Below are 7,039 nucleotides of genomic sequence, written 5' to 3'. Positions count from 1 at the left end.
TAGTAGGAAATACTTTCAAAAGAACAAAAAAGGGGGATTCGCCTGGTCAAATGTGAGGGGATATATTCTGCTCGGTTAGCATCTTCTGGTTTTGACAGAAGCGACCCTGCGATACAAATCTTGAGGAAGGGGACAGCCAATGACTTGATGAAGGAAGAAGCAACGAAATAGAAGGCAAAGATTGCACTCGAGTGACGTGTGACCGGAGCGGTTTAATTTATTGAAAGATGCCTTCCTGCTTCAGTTGACCTAGTGCGCTGTTGGTGATGATAGAAGCTGCTTGATTTTTGTCGCACAAACAAAAATTGCTGCCTGGAAAAAAAGTTTGGACTCAACCTAAAGGAAGTGCTCCCGACGCATAATCGGGGCAGGATTCTAATTTCAAATTACAAAAAGATTGTATTAGCGTGCGGGAGCAGTAAAATGCGGAAAAATTGAATTGCCTTGAGTAACCTTCAGTCTAACCGCGTAGGTGTGAAACGGTAGGATTGTGTGAGATCTTGGTGGATAAATGGACATATATATTTCGCTAAGGTGGCAGGAAAGTATATTCTTTTGGTGACATTTGCAGTGGAGTCAGCCGATGCACAGCCAACTGTTTTTGCACTAATGTTCAAGACCATCCACCTTCTAAGCATTGTGGCCGAGAAATTCACACTCCAGGAAACATATAAAGCGCTCCCTCGTTATCCTCGCCCCAATCGAAACTAACAAAAATACAATGCGTTCCTATTAAAAGAATATTTGTCCTGGCTGAGCAGACCTTGGCTGAAATTTTGAAAGAGATCTTATTAGCACTACAATTGTAGTCATTTGGGTTCAACAAAACCGTACACTATAACGGTGCGTACCAATTACAGCCTCTTAGAGATTTTTCTGCAGGGTTAGTAGCTGGGTATATGCAACTAGCAGCACCACAAAAATGATTAGAATTTTGGACCGGATGAAGTCAAGTAAAATTGTCCACAGGCGGTATCTTAACCGCGGAGCTTGGTAATCCTCTAATAAAAACTGAGACGAAAAGGCATGCTCCAAAATACAGCATTTCCGATTAAAGCCGAGATTTAAGCTTTTCACTGATTCCTTCTGTCTTCTAACCAAAGGCACTTCTTGAAAGCAAATTCTGACGTGGCTGATGATAATAGGTAAACGTAGGACTAATTGTTTCCGCTCTTCGAAATCAAGGCTGGATTTCCTGAGTTATGGTGACGACGTCTATTGATTTGCGGGATTCCGACCAGGATGGAACAGTTCGTATTTTAAGAGTGCTCCAATGTTGTACAAAATTAGAAAGTAGGTGACCTGTTTAGGTTAGGCGAGTGAACGCAAGAAAAAGCCGTGGTATGCTGCAATCACATATTAAAGAATATTGTGACCCGCATGCTAAAATCAAAAATAAATATAGTTCGCTTGCTTCCGGGTTAGCCCGTTTGGTGTAGGACTTGATTTGCGATAATTTAGTGGTACACCGTCATTGTAGTTTTGACGAATGAGTTGTTCATTTCTCCTGCCTAAAGAGTATAAAACGTATTAGAACTATCTTACCTGAGGTGTACTCGCTTTGTGACGTCCTTCTTTATTTCTCGCTACAGCCGCAACTGGCAACAATTTATGGTAACAACTGAATTTTTCATCCTGGTATCATTCGTTAGTAATATTTCGCGTCATTTATTAAGCAGGTACGTTTGCCACGACGTACACCATCTACCATACCGGCAGCGATAGCTTCCTCCATTACGCCATTATATTTACGGTTTCTCCTAATGGCCCCGTGGTAATCAATGTCAAAAATATTCGTCAGCAATGTCGAACACATCTGTTCACTTTTGAATGTGACCCTAACTATCATACTCCACCGCAGCTTCGAACACTCGTAACCAGAGTTAGTATTGTACGTCAAGAATTGAAACATGATTATCGTATCCCATCAATATATGCTATAACATTTCAATTGGGGTTTGCTTGACGGCAATATAACAAAATGGCGTAATGTGCGCCTAATACTGCAACAATCTTGTGATGCTGTGAGTCGCTATGCGTCTGCCAAAGCACCTGCCAATTTTATCGGCGAAGGGATATTTCGCTTTTTGTGAATTTTGTTCTCGTGGGTTTGGAAAAACTACACTATCCAAAAAAAAGATAAACCCAGGCCTACCCTCAAACAATATCGTTTTCTTAATTATGTTTTGATGAGGGAGCTCCGCGCGACGGGTTTTTTAATATTCATAGCTAACCTCGATATGCATATCGAGCCATCCTCAGGGATTTTTCTCTCATAGATGTGTAAAAAAACGTCGGGAAATATGGTAAGAACGCAGAACCCTAATACGCAGAACGAAATAGTATTAAAACACCGCTTTATGTGCGTGCGACTATTTCATTCATTGCGGCACTCTTATCTGGTAGCCGTTAACAGGGGGTGGGACTTTTTATATTGTCACGCAGGCCAACACCGTTTGCTTTTAAAAAGTTCCAGTATATGGAAGGAGTGCTTACTACACGCGTTTAATATGTTGATTTTCTTCACTTCAATTTCGGAGATGGGACAATTGAACTATAGAAAGGGCAGAATCAAATTTTTTATATGAACATCTCGAAAGAGAAGCATAGTGTTGGTTGGGTATACTCAGTAGGCACGATAAACGGGACCTCCCAATTATTTTAATTTCTCAGTAACCTTTGAGCTGAACCATCGCACCCTAGATCTTGGTTATTGCCTTCCGGTAATTTTGACCTTGGACATGATACATCCACAGGAATAGAGTTATTCTTGTAGTCGGTTGACGTGATTGCATGGCTTGTTGCGGAAATAAAGTATGTGCGATGGAATACCGCAACGAAAACAAAAAGTGCACGCGGTGGCCGCAAATTCTTGTGAACCACAAATACAACCCACGCAACACGGGTTCGTGGCCCTCTTCAAGCGCAGCAACAAAAGCATCACAAAAGTGTTCTCCGAAGACAGTGGATGAAGTTAATATAAGGTATTATTTTGTTCGATTCTCGTGTAAGAACTTCGGCACATTATCGCACTAGCTCTTGCATTGACTAATGTTGGGTGAGATTCTCGGCTAAAGAAAAGCAAAATTAAAAAAACATTTTGCCACACAGTGGTACACCCTAGTTGGGAAAAGTATATTGTTCAATACAACCGTGCAGTTTCTACCAAGGAAGCTCAACTATACTTTTTTCCAGCACGTTTTTGGGAAGCCCTTCATGTCGATCGCGACAGTTTGTTTTTAAACGAATTTTTAATGTGTTGGTTTCAGGTGTAGTTGTATTATAAATATACAATATGAAGACAAATCATTTTTTTCTCGTTATATCCTTGCCTTAAATTTATACCGAAGTGCCTTGAGTAGAAATGTATATGCAGTGAAGCTTTCTTGGAAATATTGAAAGTTTGAAAAAATTTGTTTTGTCGTTAAACAACTTCTCCTTTTGGGCAATATCCATGCTTTACACACATTTGCATACAGAGCATTTACTGGCACCATAATGGTAATATTGCCACGCCTATTCTTAAAGCGCCTCTCACAACCACTAATAACGGCCTCAGTAAGCTCATGTTGAATTTTCGAACTTCTTTCTTAAGCAGAAAAGTATCACTCTGCAAAATTTTGTAACTGTAGCGTTTTGCCTGTTTTGCTTTGACAAAGGAAATCTACAAAATCTTAGACATACATACTCCTTTGAACTGGAAAGTGACAAATTATAAGAATGAGCAACTACGATAGCAGATAGAAATGTCTAGTAAAGTTTCACCCGTAACAAATTTCATACTAGTAAGAGATTTTCAGAGGTGGTGTCGAGTGTAACCACAATTATACTGCTCAAGAATGCGGCAAATAGGTACAAAAATGTTCTTTTCAGGTAATTTTAAAAAGAGAACAAATATAATTCTTGATGCTGTATAGCATAAAAGTAATTTCTTTGACAAAACACAAGAAGTTAAATTATTATAGGTTCAGTTTACCAGCATTGCATCTTTTCCTTCTTACTATGTTGCAACTCAAAGCAATACAAAAATATTTTTAGTTTTTATCGCGCAAATCTTACTGCATGCTGGGGCACCTTTTGATATAAAAGATTCCAGTGGCGTAATGTATGCATGTTTATTACGTAGTTGGTGTGTTGTACCTCTAGTTTTTCTTTGTTTCTACGCGCCATACTTTGCATATCACGGTGGGATACAGTCGGACAAGCAAACTCTTTTTTTGTGCTGACCTGCAGTCTGGTGAGCCTAGAAGGCTTTCAGTCCCTTCCTCCGTCATTCATTCTACAACGAAGCTGTATACCTCTACCCACCAGCAGGTTCATCGGCTTGGGTAAAAACGATCTCCGTGGGCGAAAACACTAAGGCGCCATTGCCTAGCGTGACAAGCGCCTACGTCAGGCTACTCAGGCATACAGCATGGATATCAGAATTCGTTGGAGCACACCACAAAAGAAGCATAGAAACCGCAGTATAGATAATAAGTCTGCTGTGAACAATGGTAACCCCACCATGTGTTGCTTATGAATAATATGTGTGCAGAGTATCTTTGAAGGCTTGGCAGGACTAGTCTCAGTAAATAAAGCTGTTATTTCTCAAGGTGCCTAGAGCATTTCTCAGGGTGCGCAGGACTCAACCTTTTTGGTGCCCGAGAAGCCGACCGTAGAGTGAGTAGATAAGGTTCTCGAATAGCTCCACTGAGGAACCCGTCAGAAGCGGCGAAGTTTGTGTGGTAGAAGTGATGCAAGAATACCACTTCTTCGGCACAGCCGTTATCTTCAACAGAGTTTCGCGTTTACAACAATGCGATAATGCAGCAAAGTGAGATCTTTGTAAACACTTCTGCTGTTGAAGTGCTGGCACAGAGACTCTGTTTGATTCGCATTTGGCACAACGTCAGATGCGCGCAGCAATAAAACAAGGAGGAGAAGCTAAACATACCACAGTTCACCGAATAAAACGCATAAACAGCCAAACAGCAGTGCCCACAAACCATGGCAGTGTAAAGAAATGTTATGTAATGCCATATGACCAGCGATAATGGTTGCGGCAGGGAACAATACATAAAAAGAGTGCCAATACATTGTACCCTTACTTACCGACAATAGCAAGGGGCAGCCAAAAATCCCGCAGAGACTACTGGAAACTAGGCATGCGCTGCTTCACCGCCATTTGCTGGACATCTACTTTTAATGGCAGGATGGCGTCGAATAACGAAGAATTTTTTCCGGTGTCGTCAAGACATTGATTCAAGAGGTGCGTTCACTGCACACCGATCTGACTATTGTTATTCGGCCGCCTCCCAATCAGTAAAGATTGTTCGTTGTTCGTTTCCCCGAAGTCCGGTGTCGATCAGGAACCCAGTCGCCCGGGCTCCGGTTGATTTGGCTGGAGGCTGGCCTGGCCATGGTGCTCAATTTCTTGGAGATGGTGGTCGAATTGACGAACTAGAGGCGTTGGGGTTGATTAAGAGCCACGAAAGTTTATAACAGCTATTTACAGTAGGATTACTGGGTACATGAGTAATAAAGGGAAAAAACTTCGAACTGCAGTTGGACGCTAGATCAAAGTGCGTAGAAATCACTGGAGCTTCTCAACTTCGTCTAACTCTCGTATCTTCGAAGTGTACATAACCTGTTCGAGAAAGGACGTCCGAGACTCTCTTCTCGCCGCAGGATCCGTCTAGTTGCCCGGCACGGCGCTGTACCCTAAATATACGACGCGATTCCTACCTCTAGCCTAGGGGGCTCACAAATCCCAACTGGCTTTAATGGTCGAGACTTCTTGTCCTGCCGGGAACTGCCCAGCTCGGCGGTCAGACAAGAACAATTTTTGACGTCCAAGTTCGGCCTTATAGCACCTCGAGCTCACGCTCTCTCGGGAACACCCCTGTAGCATTCCTACACGCGTGAGGGAGTGTCAAATTCGCGTAGACAGCTGTCACTCAGCGCGCTAGTGAATATTCATTCAGTCGCAGCCATCGTTGAGTCAACTGCTCGCTCACAGGCGAGCAAGCGCGCACGACCCCGAAGGGTGAGGGCGAAAGGCGCGACTGCGCATCGTGCTGACCGGAGCGCGTTAACAATGCAGCCTCGCGCGATGCCGGCGCTCGTCCGCGCCGTGACAAATTCGCGACGGCCACTCGGTAGTATAGGCTGTGCTTCGCCGCTAGACAGGGTGGCGAGTTCTCATGCGCCGCCAAGGCGCTTGGCAATTGACCTTATCAGTTGGTCTTACCACTCCGTGGACACCTACTACGTCCTGAATGGGGGATCATCCCAGCAGAATTCCGTTGGCCAGACTATCTAGCGCCCATACGTGCCGTGACAAAATGGCGACTGCTGCAGCGTAGACTTCACAGTGTTGAGCCACCAGACAGAGGGGCGGGTTCTCACGCGCAGCCTACGCGCCTGGCCACTGACTAATAAGTGAACCTTACAACTCTCCCCTTTAAGAGGGTAACTAGAACTCTTGGTTCAGTCAATCCGAAAAGAATTTAAAAGAACCACTCGTTTTATCTCACCTTCAGCAATAACAGAGGAACAAAAAAACACGTGGAAGGAGCTAGGTATAACCACAAATAAGCCCCCTACCATTTCTGCGGTTCAGCTGATCCGAACTTTCTCTCAGCTAAGCTACAAACACAAACTATTCACTATCCGTTCAACAGGACGGAATACTCTAGCAAACCGAAAAAACAAAAAATGATAAAACACTAAGTGCAAGCAAAAAGAAATTGGTCATGTCTCCGGGACGCGTAAACGCCACGAACAACGAGACAACTCAACCTACAACACTGATGCGCGCTATAACTGCAGAGACGCACAATCATTCCGGCACTGGAGAATAGGAACAAAAGGAGTAAGGACTGGCTAAGAACACGGGCAATTTTGCAGTCATCAAAAATAAAACGTGAAGAAAGTTTGCATTGTCACTATGCGCACCCACGCAAATGTTCTCCTTGACGGCGTAGCATGATAAAGTTCTTTTGAGAATGTCCAGCTGTGATTCAGCTGACTTGCCGTGCACAGAAACTTCAATTCG

The sequence above is a fragment of the Haemaphysalis longicornis genome, unplaced genomic scaffold (assembly GCF_048455015.1).
Source record: "Haemaphysalis longicornis isolate Haplotype H1 unplaced genomic scaffold, Haemaphysalis longicornis Haplotype H1 scaffold_11, whole genome shotgun sequence".
Lineage (NCBI taxonomy): Eukaryota > Metazoa > Arthropoda > Arachnida > Ixodida > Ixodidae > Haemaphysalis > Haemaphysalis longicornis.
The sequence above is the reverse complement of the archived record's forward strand: the minus strand, read 5'-3'. Positions refer to the sequence as shown.